This window comes from Trichoplusia ni, chromosome 3 (assembly GCF_003590095.1).
Source record: "Trichoplusia ni isolate ovarian cell line Hi5 chromosome 3, tn1, whole genome shotgun sequence".
Classification (NCBI taxonomy): Eukaryota; Metazoa; Arthropoda; class Insecta; order Lepidoptera; family Noctuidae; genus Trichoplusia; species Trichoplusia ni.
Window position 1 is genome coordinate 14646668 of NC_039480.1, and position 15755 is coordinate 14662422.

General features: G+C 34.2%; 2 non-coding genes across 2 annotated transcripts; one reads left to right on the forward strand and one right to left on the reverse strand.

Moving 5' to 3' along the window:
* Positions 1–281: 281 nt before the first annotated feature.
* Trnav-cac lies at positions 282–354 on the forward strand. The gene has a single exon. It is a non-coding gene; the product is annotated as a tRNA-Val (tRNA).
* A 336-nt stretch (positions 355–690) lies between these two features.
* On the reverse strand, positions 691–763 carry Trnav-cac. Its single transcript has one exon. It is a non-coding gene; the product is annotated as a tRNA-Val (tRNA).
* Positions 764–15755: the final 14992 nt, after the last annotated feature.

A 15755-nucleotide genomic window follows, 5' to 3' on the forward strand; every position in this document is an offset into this window, starting at 1 on the left:
CACTAATCACCAAGCCTTTTTTTAAAGCGGGGAATCCTCATGGACAACCACTCCCTCGGGAAGGAAATGGGTAGTGTCAGACTCTTACTGACTAAACCTGAACCGCCGTGCTACGTCCTCCGCGTTTTTGTCCCCGACTGTGGGCTTCCACCGGCGAGTAGTGAATGTCGGTAGGTCACTTTCTCGTGTTGTGTGGAGGCCGATCACTGCAGCGACTACAGCCAGCAACTCGGCGACGTCTGCACTAGAAATCCATGGGGTAATTTCGCACTCAGTATAACGTTTCCGTAGTGTAGCGGTTATCACGTGTGCTTCACACAAACAAGGTCCCCGGTTCGATCCCGGGCGGAAACAGTTTTTATTAACATGCAATAAAACATTGTTTTTACACAAATTTCTTTGGGGATTTTGTGAAAAACATTCTGTAATTGTGGAGTTATAATTTAGCGTGTAACTTTATGCCTTTTTTGTATTTCATTATTTCTATGGGACCTGCAATTCAGATTTATTTAATCAAATAAATAATTCTACCTAATGATTTTACAAACATTTACCTACACAGATCAGCTACAGAACTTGTTCATGAGTTTTATTGATTTTATAAAATTATCTACAGGTCAAACCATTTTATAAGAAAGGAAATTAGTTAGAGCTAATAGGCGCCAACTAAAAACAGAAATTGAAAAAAAATGTTTCCGCCCGGGATCGAACCGGGGACCTTGTGCGTGTGAAGCACACGTGATAACCGCTACACTACGGAAACTTAATATTATTTGTTCAATTCACATACCAAAAGCAAAATGTGTGTCACTTACACGTACATGAACTAGATCAACTTTCACTTTAATCATTTCTTGATAGAATTATTGCTTGGTTCAATCTATATTATACTTAAGTCTAATATACTTAAACTTCACATTTCGGTGGCTGTTGTATACAATAAAATGTTTAAGAGAGTGCTTATAAATACACAGGTAAATGTTTACTCAAAGTGCGCTAAAGTAGTAACCTCTCTAGTTGTATTTAATAGGCTTTATTAAAAATGTATTATTCTTAACTGTATTTGCCTGTATACATATGTCTATTAACTCTCCTTTAAATCATTCTGAAGCTTTTTTTATAGATTTTTTCTCCAATTTTTTGACTTCTAAGTAACTCAGAAAACTATACCATTTACTTGGCGTTGCGCTTAATTATATTCCTGTATTTCTATAACTAGGTATGGTGTGAAACTAGATAAGCTATTGACATTAAGTATTGACACTAAGTGTTCCATCCAAAAATGCTTAGAATAACACGAAGAATTCCAATTTAATCCAATTTCCGTTCATTAATCGGTCATAGTAAACAGCAGAATTGGGGCCCTAACGTCCCCCATGGCAACCCGCTGAGCGCTAATGATATTTAAGTATTCAAATTATATATAAACCATTTTAGCAATATACGTATATTTTAAACCTAAAAAACTAATCAGTATTACAGTTAAAACAAAAACCAATTGGTACTACATCCAACCAATTATTTAACGTAATTATTTATACATTTTCCAGTTTGTGCTAGCAAAAACTAGTTTTGAGTAGAATGTTAATAAATTCCGTTTAACGGAAAATACTGGAGGTTCATGCATTTTGTTATATATTGAATTGAAACTGAGGCTTTCAGCTGTTTACTGGGTTTTCAGTCAATTCCAAGAGTTAGGAGGAATTTATGATGAATTGGGACTTTATTTTATAATTTTAAAATGTCAAAGTGAGTTCAATGCCATAATTTCACAAACAATAAATTTCAAAAAGCGAAGTAACTTTCCATTAATAATTTTAACAACATTATATTATAAATGATTAATTTCTAACCTTTTCACGAGTACACCAACGCTTTTCCTAAGCGTTTCTATTGTATCAAGTAAGGCATTACGACCTGAGAACGTTGGATCATTAACCTTTGGAAAATTGCGTCTTGGAAAGTTCCAGATACCTAGTAGACACTAACACGAGTTGAATTAATAAATTTCTGTTGTAAATATCCTTTTTGGGTTTTTATTGGAGGTTGGTCTACTAATATAGGAATTTTTCAATTCTAAAATTATTCTCAGATGGTTGCAAGAGTAGTTTTTTGACCGTCTGTCTATCTGTCTGTTTGACGATTCGGCCGTAAAAGCCCGTTTCCTCATATCGTGAAGTATAAAGTTTAAATAAATTCTGCATATATAAGTTGCTTTATACTCAACTAGCTGTTACTGACGTTACCCTCATAGTTATAAGGATATTATGAGTATTAGGCAGTTATAACCAAAAATTTCATTTGGTTAATAATATTCAAAACTAAAAGTTTATATAGTAACATTACAACCTCCTTTTAATCTATTAAGGCCGTTATTTTTTTTTAATATTTCATAACTCTCAATGAAGGTCCTTCATACTAAAAAAGAATCAAATAACTTCAAACGCCTTCAAAGTTTTACCCCTTAGGGATTAGGGAGTAAATTCTCAAAAATCCTCTCTTAATACCCCTTTAAGTTAAAAAAGGAACACCTGTTCAAATGTCAAGGCAATAACTGCTACATCTAATGTCGTGGGATCGATTCTCACCCAGGACAAATGTTTGTGTCATGAGCACGATAATTTCTTATGTATTTGGGTGTAGTTTATCTATACCATTTATGTATTTACTGATATAAAAGTATTTTCATTGGGTGTCTAGTATTTACAATACAAGCATTGCTAAGTCTGAGACTAGATGGCTTTGTCTGAAAGTTGTGATATGAAAACCTTGGAAATATACATAAAATCAACAACATATTTAAGACTCAATTGATAACATGAAATATTTGTACTAAAACATCTAAATATCTTAGGAAAATACAGAAATACTATCAACTGTACTCATGCACAATCTAAGATCGTTAAGAAAAGTAAACAAATTTAAAATGCGAATCTCATAATTAGGGTTTCTCATCACAAAAAAAGGAATACAAAAAACCAAATTCTTGCTTCATCATTTGGTAATCTAACCTCCTTTTAGAAGTAAAATCAGTAGCTACCGTTAATCAGAGTTCAGTGTTCTCCATTTAAATTCTATGGCCACCTGGCCTGCCATTAACCTAGTTTATCTTAACTGTGGTTCGTTCACCGTTCATTCGATCCAGCCTCCCTCAAGAGGACTCAACGTTTTTTATTTCACGCATTTTCCCAATTCCTTCATTTTCTTTTCGCATTCGTCTGTCGTAATGTTTGATTAGTTTGTATAAAGGTTCTTTTTTATTTTGGGATTGATATAAATGCTTGTTTTTTCGATTTGGATTTGTTTATTCGAAAATACCAAAATACTTGCAAGAAGATAAATCTTATGTTGGATAAACTTTTTGAGTTAAAAACCACAATATTGTATGTTTTGTAGTAAAAACATAGAATATTCATAGACTGACAAGAATCTCACTAATTTATCAAAACCTTTAATTTTAGTCATATAACATGAAGAGTAAAAATCAACTCAACTGTAATGAAATTAGAAAGCGATTTTCAAGCACGAATAATGATCTGAACGTGACTAATCAAAATAAAGATTATCATAAAGAAGAATAACCAAGCAAACATCAAATATAATTAACTACTAATACTAATTATAAAGCCATTGACCCCAGCCATCCTAACTAATCCATATAACGCCAACCATCTTATCTGGGCAACTTTGGCCCAATCAAACAAAGAGAAATCTCCCTTGTACATGTATATTAAAGGTCTACCACCACCTCCTTGTGAAAGACAGTCGTCACTCTAGAAGCAAGACGACGCTATAAAGTTCGTATATCACCGTCTCTTTCCCACAAGTAACCCTGTCTTACTTTGAGAAGTTTGGTAGGTCTCCATCATATTTAGCCAAAGATATTAATCACAAGCGTACTTCAACAATGGAACGTTCATAAAACCACTAGATGTTTCATTAATTTTGTTTTGTAAGTCCATTCTATTTGTTTAGGTTAATTATTTGAGAATTTTGGGTAGTATGCTCTATACTCAGTTGGAGGGTTCAACCGCATGATTGTGATTGATTCTTGTTTGAGATTTTAACTGTATTCTATAGAGTTTATTATTACTAAATTTGTAATATGACCAAGAAGCCTCCTACCACGTCTTAAAGAACTATTTTTGCGGTATGGAAGAGATGTGAAGCTTAAACACATTTTACTTTTTTAAATTATGATCATTATGGTCCAAACATGTTATTTCCAGAATATTCCAAACGACTAAATTCGTGTCCAAATCTCAAAAACACATTAGAAATAATAGTTAGTTTGCGACCTTGAGTTAGTTCTAGACAAACAGTTAAAGGATAAACTATAGTTGTTAGTTGTTACGACTAACAGATTTATTTTACGGCTTGTAATAAAAAGTTCAATCGTTAAAATAAAGCTTACGGTTCGAGATTATGGTCTTCAAAAATGCAGATGTTTTTAGAATTGTTTACCAGTATTAATATGTTTAACCTAGAAACTAGTAAAATGATAATTTAATTCTCACGGTCCTGTTAGTCTCGTGGCTAGAGCTATAGACTGGTATACCGCAGGTTGGGTTTTGATTCCCACCCAGGACAGACTTTTGTTGTTTCTTGGTGATATTTGGCTATAATATTGTGTATGTATTTTGTACTCATAATATAAGCTTTGCTAAGCCTCAGACTAGGTCTGATGGTGGATGCACGGAGCATTTTTCAACCGAAAAATATGTTACATAAGTTACAAAATGGGCTAATTTCGATATAGTCATCAATTATAATATTTTTGTCGGTATCTTACACAGGCTAAAATATACACGGTGATTTTTTAGTCGTCTTACAAAAGGAGCCCAGTTCATGTATCCGACGTAAAATACCCCTAGGCGTGATTATTATTTTTTTATCATCGACTAAGATTATAAGTACCAAAAAAAATTAAACAAGAGAAATCTGAAAAATAGTCTTAAACATGATAAAAACGCCGCCGCCCGCGCCCCTCACCATTGTTACAAGGCTCGGACGAACAGAGCTGTGTTTCTAAAAAACTACAAATTGCATCATAATATTGAATAAAAATTGCATTTTAAATTTATTCAAATCCCATAAATACCTATTTTTTTATCATGAACGTGTTCTAGTCATTGGATACATGAACTGGGCTGCACTAAAAATTCACGGTGTATAGCTAAAAATGATTATATATTTACTAGCAAAATTCATAAGAAAAAAAGAGATTAAAAGTTGAGACCTTTCTTTCAGCAGTCACGTTAGCGACCGCTGGACTAAAGAGATAGTTTTAATTTAATTACAAGTCTTATATGTAAGTCCCGAGCGAGGAAAACCGATCCGTAATTTGGTTTAGGGGTTGTGGTTTATGTGTGTTCCTTTGTTTATATGCTAAATGTACTGTTTGTATTTGTCGGTAAACTAATCTAAAGACGATCCGTGTATTGTTTAGCATACATTTGATGGGAAAGTGTGTATACAAATACTGTCCTGTGTGTGTGTGTGTGTGTGTGTGTGTGTGTACTTATGTTTCGAAGTATGAAAATGGATTAAAACCTAGTTCAAAAACCTCTTCCGTAAAAAGGTTGAAAATCTTGTAATCAAAACCTCTGTGATGACATGCCAGTGAACTGTCAAGTTTGAATAAAAGTTGAGTTGAGGAGTAGTTTTCAAAGATAATTGGCGGAAACCACGTTACCTTTAAATTTCTCTAAAAAAAATCTTCCTTTCGCCAATTCGCGGAAGTTGGTTATGCTCTTGGCTGTGTTTCTAGTATCTGATAAATCGGTGGACAAAAAAAGGCCACGCCTACGACTCTGGAACTTAGTATGATACAGAAAACATAACTAGAAAAAGATAATTATAATCATAATTTTTCTCAGAAATTATTTCTAGCATAACAACTCCAGCTCAGGATGAAAGACTCCTATGTGTCTAAAGCTAGTCAGATGACAAAAAATGTCGTGCACCTACTTTTGTTGTTCTTTTTATATGTAAGCGTACTTCTTCTTTTTTATAAACGACTCCCAAATTCAGTAATTAATTCCTTGTGCCGTTCCGTTAGCAGCAACAAAAATACACTATCTGTGGTTTTATACTGCTTACCTATCACACAGCACACAGCAGTGCCTTAGTAATAAGGTTTCGTTTTACAAAAATAACCACACCGCTCAAACTGCACATAAACCTGAGCTCTATTTATTCCAAGAATCCTCTTTTTAAACGGGCTACGGACTAGAAACAGAATTTTCGAAGCCTTCCCAATAACGGGCTTTGAACAAACTAAATTCAAAGGGTTCCAAATATTCTATTGAAATAGCAAACAAGAAATCCGGGACAATTAAGAAGGAACAAGCTTTTCTAGTTAGTGAAGCAACGTTCCTACAATACCAACTGATTCATGAAGACTCTTCGCGACAACCGAGGGATTAGACATTTAATTTATTACCTAAGAAGTTGGTGAAGTAGGAAACTCGGGTTCTATTGTGTTCAAATTACACTGACATGAAATCTTTAGTCTTACGAGCTTGAACCGTTGAGGGAGTTTTACAGAAACGTTTTATGTAAAAACGGTGTTTGTAGAGTTACGAACCCAAATGGTAAAAAGGAACGATACAAGACTGTTTCTCACAAACACTTATAGTTAGACTGTTGAAATTTCGACCGATGATGTACTTTTTTTTTCTTATGCAACAAAGAATACTAAAAGTAAAGGTCGAAGTTAAGGAACATCATCTTAATGCTTTAGCAGTAGAGGAATATGAATCAATGATTTATTTTTGTTTTGTCAAGAATACAGGCGAATTTTTTTTTTAAACAAAGTACCGGCTGATGTGAGAACTTTTTGAAGTCGGTTAGAAAAGGACAGCTGCCACATTACACACTATTGATACAAACAGAAACCAGACAGTACTCACCCAAAGAAGAACTAAAAGTTGAAAAATAAATCAAGCAATCTACAGTATCATTTATTTTGAAGGGAACCCTAAATTTATTCAAAGCTAAGATAAAAAAAGGTTCGTGGGCAGCTCTAGGTGTCAAGATGCGGTCGTAATTGAATACCCTACATCAAATTTACATTCATTATTTACCACTGGAGAGGTCAAGAGAGCTAAGTACCAACCCTAGAATAAAATAGTAAAATGTTAAAATTTTAGTTAAACTGGTTTTTGGAAGAACCGCCTTAATCAAGAACTGCACTTAGTAAATTTTATCCACATATCTTGGCGTCTTTTTCTTTTTCAAGTGGAATGTAGAGACAGATTCTGACAGTCGTTGCGAAATGAGCATAGAATTAACGAAGTGTTGTTCTTAAATCTGCATTAATATTATAAAGCCGAAGAGTTTGTTTTTGTGTTTATTGGAATAAATTAATCTCAGAAACTAGGAGTCCTGTTGTTGGTTATTATTGTTTATCCTGGTTTAAATTAGAGCCTAACTAATAGGATCCTGTTTTTATCTTAAAAGCACGAAATCCTGAAAACACTCAAAATAAAGTAAGAAATAGCATAGCTTAGTACTAAAAAGATTATCAGGTGATAAATAGGTAGTTTTCTTGTTCCCATTCGCAAAATAATGTGGGATACTACAAGCTTGGCACTTATCTTGCAAATCCAGGCTGCCAGCAACAAATATTTTAACGAAATTTTCAGACAATTTCAATCTGAAATCTGCCTCAGTTCAGAGATTAGTACGTTAAGTTACAACGATAACAACGTTTATGCAATTCAGTCTATTTTTATTTGCATTACTTATTTTGGTTTTGGTCTTTATTGAGACTTTAGTACTAACAAAAACAGAATTAGTCGGTAATCTTTTTGGAGGATAAGATTTACGTTTCAGCTAAGGGATTGTCTGTTTAATATGTATTTTTGAGTTATTTTAGTATAACTATGGATTAATTTGCCTTTATTTTATGACTGACCAGTGACATTGTTCGCTATAGTATTTTTTTGTCTACAGTCATAAATGTATTACTCATTATTGTATACATACAACTTCGGTAATGATTTAGAAATGACGTGTTTATTGCTAGTTGGTCTAAAAAGGCGCTTCGAAAGCGGTAACCTACAGACCTAGTAGCTCTAGATGCGCTTGACATGATATAAGGTATATTTTTTATCACGAACCTAGGTAAACTCTTTGGCATTTCTAGGAACAATTCGACACGGACTTATTTATTGTCGAATATCATCATAATCGTAACAAACCAATGTGTTCACTTATCATAATATCACAGACTCAGTTCGTCATTCATATCAAATTGTTGTGAATACCTTTCTCCAACCCGTATTCCTGTTATTGTAATGAGTCAATGAACTCAAACGCGTACATTGTTGTATAAGGCTGTAGAAGCGCTCAAGAGGAAACATTGTTCAAATAAACAAGAGCAGAGGAGCCTGCTACCATCTCTTTCAATAATATTATTGTGGCTGTGGGAGCGGGATGGCTCTACAAGGCGTAGAGCGGTGGCTTCCTCACACACCAACAAAAATATGACTTTCAGTTAGGGTAATACACCCCCTGATCTTCAAACGTTTAGTTTTCAATGAAGGTTTAAAATGGCTTAGACAACCACCGCCTTCTGTGTACCAACGATTTTAATTTTTCAGTATTGCACCGACTTAGCAAGGAAATATTGTTCAAGATTTCCAACGTCTAGACTTTGTGAAACAGATTTATTTTTCACGCTTGCCTTGAGAAATAAATAAAAATAATGAAAGTTTTCTTTCGTGATATGATTCTGTAGTTTGGTATAATTTGATGGTTTGATTATGAATTGTGAGAACATTTTAAGGTAAAATTTGGTATAAAGCCTTCGAGACTAAAAACAAAAATCATGAAAACGCGAATTACTCAAAACATCATCATCTCTTGAACGGACGGACACGAATACCAATATTACGTACGTAACTCAGTAAAAAAGTATTACTATTTGTTGAGTTTAATGGCGAGTTACTTAACCAATTGGGTTGAACCAAGGTGCAGTCTTCGTTGAGAAGTGTTATGGGTCATGCAGGGGCTTAGTAGGTTCTATCCCCAACCCTTCATTGGGGAGATGATTGCCAACGACTAACTCTTATTAAACCTATACCCAGTGCCTTTTCATGGCGTGGTAGCTGGAATCATTAAAATCAACCTTAATAGCAAGAACAGCAAATAACATTTATAAGGTAGATTCACGGGCCATACTAGTTAGCAATCTTATATTATAAATTTAAGAGCTCCAAAATAGACGAGTAAAAGGCGGCTTCTGTTAAAGGAAAAGGGAATATTGCTTTAGTGTTTCAAAATTACGTCGAATATTCTTTTCATGTATAAGAATGGGTTTAGATAAAGTACTGTATAATAAATTATGTATTATCTACTTAACTCACTTGATTTAAGATGTTCGTTTTACATTTTTTATCAATACCTTTTTATATAACTTTTTTGGTAGGCACAGAGAGGTACTTTGATTTATTTATTTAAGTAGTTAGTCAGTAGTTATTTTAGGTGTATGGTGATTTCCTTTTAGTTGTCAAATGACAAGTTAGACTGACTGATTCAAACCAAGTATCAAAATTTCAAAAAAAATCATAAGAATACGGTGTGCAAAAGCTGTGAGTCTGTCCATCCCCTGACAAGACAGCATGAGATTATACACAAGATAACATGTTTCTTCCCATCCAGATTTCATAATAAGTTACGTATATTTGCATACATATTTACTTACTTTCATATAAGTTTCCCTGTAGGCCCATATGATAAAGGAAGCCCAAAAATACTGAGATTTTTTGTACTCGCCTCGTAACATTACATTGGTAATTTAATACATTCTGAATTAAAACTTTTCGCGAACCGATACCGTTTCGAAAGTTGAAGTAGTTAAGGAGAAAATTGATATTAATAATGCATAAATGAATCCGCTTAAATAATATTATCATATGGATGACGTAGGACGTATGGAACTCATGTTTGTTTAATTTTTATTTTAAGCGATATGAACACGCCAGATGAAGCCAATGAGGTAAGTAAATTTTAAATATTTTATTTAATAATAATCGTAACGCAACGAATGCATTACAAAAGTCATTTCAAGATATCGAAAGAGCAAATAGTTTCAGAGCACAATAGGTCTTTTATCATAGGAAAATAAAAACCGTGTTTTTAACAATTAAAAGTTGTCGATATTAATTTTGTTAGTTACTACTTATCCGATACCGACAAGCATATCACTGCCATCGCCTAACCTCAAATGTAGAAAACTTTACCAAAAAAACCCTACAGCAGTTCTTTTTTGATTCTAAGAAAACAAAATCTATAAAGGGACAATTAAAAACAAAAAAATCCAGACAACAAAGCAAACACACTTTCCACATTTTTCCACGTACCTTCAATATTTTTCCTCGTTTATGAGCGGAATAATAATAAAAATATTCCTCCTGAACATTCACCGTTAATCCCTCGAATATTCCAGTCAAATTTAATCTCGGTGATTATATGAATAAGCTCCATCCTTTAACTGGGGTTAAGGTCCTTACCCTAATTTATTCTGGATGCCTTTTTTGGTAGCGGCATCAAACATATTTTCATTGGGAAATTTTAGACAAAATAATAACTTATGGGAACAATGACAAATATTGATGAACGGACATTAGTTTCGTGAAATCTTGGAACCGGTTTGACGGTGCCTGTTTGCGACTGACAAGGGTGAGGACGACACATCAGAGGGTATGGGATACTACCAGCCACTTATATTAAAGAACATTTAACTTTTTACTTGGTTTAGTAATTTACTAGCTGTTGCCCGCGACTTTGTCTGCGTGTTTTTCAAGATGTGAACAACTATGAAGTTTTGTAATATAGGTGTCATCATCATCATCTCTCCACCGTGCTTGAGGACGTCCTACACTACGTTTGCCGAGACGCGGGCAAGAGCTGGATGTGAGCAGCCGAAGATAGATATCGATGGCGTGCAATTGGGGAAGCCAATGTCCATCATTAGACGGATATGGATTGGTGACGATGAGGATGATGATGAAATAGTAAAAATAAATTAGAATAATTAAAAAAAACCTGTAAATCCATCTTAGTTAAATTCCAGAAAGTAAACCAATTGCGACGAAACCTATTCAATAAATAAAGAAAATGAATGTTTAACCCAATCCGACATCAGAGTTAAACAAAAAGGTCAAAACCCCTTATTAATCCGTCGAACGGTCTCAGGTAATACCGATCGTATGACTAACGACACAACATAACACAAACAAGCTAACACTGCATTAGCAACAGAGTATAGGATATAAAGGATAATTACCCAAAATCAATCGTACAGATTGTCAATTTGGGGGCACTAAACCGTTGGGTGGAAACTATGGTTTCGGAAAAGCAATAAACTATGGAGAAAGGGAAGTATTAATCATTTTGGGGTTGCGCACCACTGATGCTTTGATAGGTGTACGTTGGGAATAAATAATATTTCCATATATATATTTTGTGAAAGGAATTGCTCAAGCGTGACTGTATAGACGTTCGGATAACGTTGTTTTGTTAATGCTTTATTGTTGATATCAGTTTTAGTACCTTCAGATATTCTATCAGTGAATCGGATACTAGTTTCTGTTTTTCTTTCCACTGTTTTTTGTGTTCTATTCTCAAGCAATCGATTTTTTAAAGGGATGAAAAATTATATTTTTCTCGTTATTTAAAAACGTATGTGCTTTGTGATCGGTTTTGAGATATGAAATATGTACTTTGAAAATATTAAGAGTTGTTATTATTAAATTATATTAAAAGCCGTTCAAGCCAAGAGCCAGATTTGCAACAGAAACCATTGTGTACAAATCGGACAAAAAAAAATACTAACTTGAAAACACGATTGGTCACTCATCGAAATTCTGACCGTAACAAGCCTAGTTTTACCTTAATCCATCATCAACGAAAATTTAACATGACTGGCAGTTCTGTGTCTTGCTCCTTCTCTGCCTGATGACAGACGGTCGGACAGAGGGATAGACAACGATGATTTATAATTGGGTTCCGTTTATACTCCTTAGGTGCGGAACCCATAAAATTACCTTATCTACCTTTTGAAACAGACCTGCAACATTAATTGGAAGATCTAAAATAATCTATTTAATTTTTAATGTATCCTGCCCATCACTTAGAACAATGCTTAAACCTATTACAAAAACAATTGTTCGCACTAAACGCCGGAAATAAACTATTAAATAATTGTTCGTTCGATACATGAACTGTATTATAATTATTACTAGATCATACTAATTGGTTGTTTTTAATCAATCTTAAATACTTTAAGTGAGTAATTTATCAAAGGCCTACTTTATTTGTGCCTTACATAGTAAAGCCAATTAACACTTTATTTATTGGTAATACAACGCATTTGGATATTTTTTAATACTTTTGAAAGCGTGGAAACACCTCCTGTTTACCGGTAGGAAGAGTGACAAATGAGCAAATCATTTTCGGAGTCACTATTGTATTTTTCTCTGTCTATAAGGTACTTGTTTCTCTTGATGAAAATATACGTAAAATTTCGTGAATAATTGTTTGTTAAGTATTAGTACGGTTTCTCCGAAATTCAACTGAAGGGTAAAAGGTTATTACAAATATCAACTAATTTATAAGCGAACCCAATTGCCGGTACCTGTGTTCTGCGTAGCTACTAACATTTCATATGTTGTTGTGTAAACATGAAAATTAATATTCAAACTCATTTAAAATTACTCTCGACGGCTTTTGTTTGGCTTGATTTCATCAGTTTGTAACACTGGATGTTAATTGGTAGTTTTATGTAGGCTCAAGTACAGAAGGAGGTTTGATTATAATTAATCTATTTTATTTATTAATTACTGACTACATGGATCGCCGACTAGAGTCGCTACGCTAAGCCCGGTGGGCGCAATTTGATTTGATTTATGTGATCAACGAATGTTTGTGCATGTGACTTCAATGGATGCGAAACTCCCACTGTATAAGGATTAAATTCCTTAGTGCAGGGAACCCTTTTTTAATAACAAAAGCGTCTTAGCTGTTGTGTCACCTCCTACTAATTTGTGTATTCTGCCTAGGGCATGTTAACAAGAAGGCTTAGATAATTTCGCATCTTGAAAGACAAATAAAACTTCAATTGTGGAGCTCAAAAACGATTTTCCTTGGAGTAGTTCTTTCGATACTTAATTGATCAACTAACACCATCGCACCATGGCCAACTAGGGCCATCACCTTAACGTTTTGAAAGTGCCTGGAAAACGGCGAGATATTGACAAATTAGGCTGGATACTTCCCAAAATATCACTATTTTTTTTATTATTTAAAATTTTGTGAAATCATACAGGTCGAATCGTCTTCCAAGAAGGCCGTGCCAGGATAAAGTGAACACATACCGTGATTTGCTTTGGCGCGAGATAGAGTTTCGTAGAAGGCCTGAAGCTGGAATTTTCCCAATAGCGGGACCATGTAAGCACACAAAGAAAAAATGCTGTTTTAATAAATTCAAACCGATAACGCGAGAATCCAAGCAGCGCTACACTGCGGGCTAGATAAAAATATGGATTCTCCAAATAAAAATCGTGGGACATAGGGCCTATCAAATAACTAACTACGATCAAAGGCCCTAAGTAACTAACAGCACTTTAAAACAGTACTAAAAAAACAACAAAACAAAAGAGCACGGCATATTGTCAACTCGTTTCCGTATTCACGAACGCCTCCCAGCTGTCGTCGCCATTTTAAAATGGGTTCGGCTTGTAACAAATTAGTGTACCTTCTTTAACAGAATGAGCCTGTGAGCCTCTTATTGCCATTTGTGGCTGGTAAATGTACCCCAGATCGTTTTCCGTGGGAGGTGAGTGAGAAAGACGCGTATCACCTCATTTGTGGGATGTAAGTACTGGAGGCCTACCACTGCCGAAATTTTGCAGCTGTAGAAGCGTGACAGCCGGCTATAACGCTTAGAGCGCTATCTCTTTCTCTCAACAGCGTTAATGTGACTTTGGGCTTCGTCGGTTGGCGCCTATGATAGTAACCGTTACCTTGTAAGATCGGTACCGATTTCTGTTGGCCAAAGTGTAATTGGGAGGTTGTTAAACCTTTAAGTGACTAAGAATGGGGTGCTTTATTTTTGTGGCTTTTGTCGTATGCCTCGTTCTATTTTAGTAATTGGAGTAGTTGTTACGTTCTTTTTATTTTTTAAGTATCTTTGTAAGGAGCTTGCGAAGTGTGTCCTTTGATTTCTTAGAAAGTTATTGCCTAAATTCTGCAAGCCTTGCAGAATAATCGCTTGAGTGTTAAAGGACTAGTTTATTGATTCTATGTTCCTTAAAAATATTTTTGCTTGCTTGATGCTGAATGATGAATGCTGCCAGCGGCTTCGTGATATACAAATCCAAAATGATCCTACTCGGAGGTATAATCGGGCTTAAAACTATTCTTTGTATTAGTCCAAGTTAAAAACTATATCTGTACCAAATTTTATTCAAATCCGTTTAGTGGTTTTTGCGTGAAAGAATAACAAACCTCCATTGATACAAATTACAAACATTAGCATTTATAATACCTATTAGTCTTGTTATTATAAAATTATTTAGTAGCCAAGTGGTCTCGCTCTTTGCCACCCCTTAGTCTAACCCTAACTCGAAAATCTTTTTTTTTTCTATTCAGCATATCCGACATCTACACATGAAATAATTAAATGATTCATAAACAAGCATTACATTTGCCTACCAAATGTACGGTATAGTTCCCACTCCCAAATTATTCGATGAATATTTACAGGTTTTTTGCAGTCCGAGCTTTACTAGGAAACACAGTCAACAACAGAGTCACAAACAGATTTCCAAAAAAATAAAAAATATAAAATTCCAGAAAGTATTTCTTTTCGATTGTAAATAAACAAAAGCCTCATCATAAACAGGGAATGGTTGTACAATTTATTTAAAAGCGAATTTGCACAAAAATATTGAGTTCATAAACTTGTTTTTGTTGATGGTACACACGTTTACATAAACATTGTATTATTTATCTTCCTCTGTAGTAACATGCGTACTTTTTATGCTGTTTTGGGGGAAATAGGGGGAATCTCAGTTCGTCGTTCGTCATATTCCCACAGTTATGTCATTATAATAACAAGTGATAGAAGAAAGTCGCAGCAAATCTTCAAATTCCGCATTTGACTATATTTTTTCTTGAGCATTTTAGAAGATATTATTGTCTATCTGTATGTATCTTCATATATAATTTTATTCTAATTCTAGTTTTTATGTACTTTGATAACATTCACTTATATTTCAAATAACAAAATACTATAACGTTCGAAAGTTAAGAAAATTCAACCACGCTAGCAGAATTCACGGAAGCGAATTTTAATATTCATGAAGGCGGTTATCGAGTCATAATAATCGACTTAAAACATTGTTATACGTTTTACATTAATTGAATAAACTAATAAACCCTTAATTAACATTATACAAGTATTATGCAGCCAATTACCGCCTAACGGTCAGAAAACCCATAAAAATAATCATCAACTCCAAAACGGATGAAATTTAGTCATAAATATTTTTCAGATGCAAAAACATTTTGTTTTAAATGGCTTTGCATACTCAGAAGTGGGATATTTAAAAGTGTTGACATAGCTAATAAAAAGGGTTCAGTATACGTAGCGATGGACATCACCACAGGCTCGGCAGTTTTCATCTTTGTTTGCTTAATTTTGCCGTTCATAATGTTAGATTAGATAACGATATTTTGTGGAT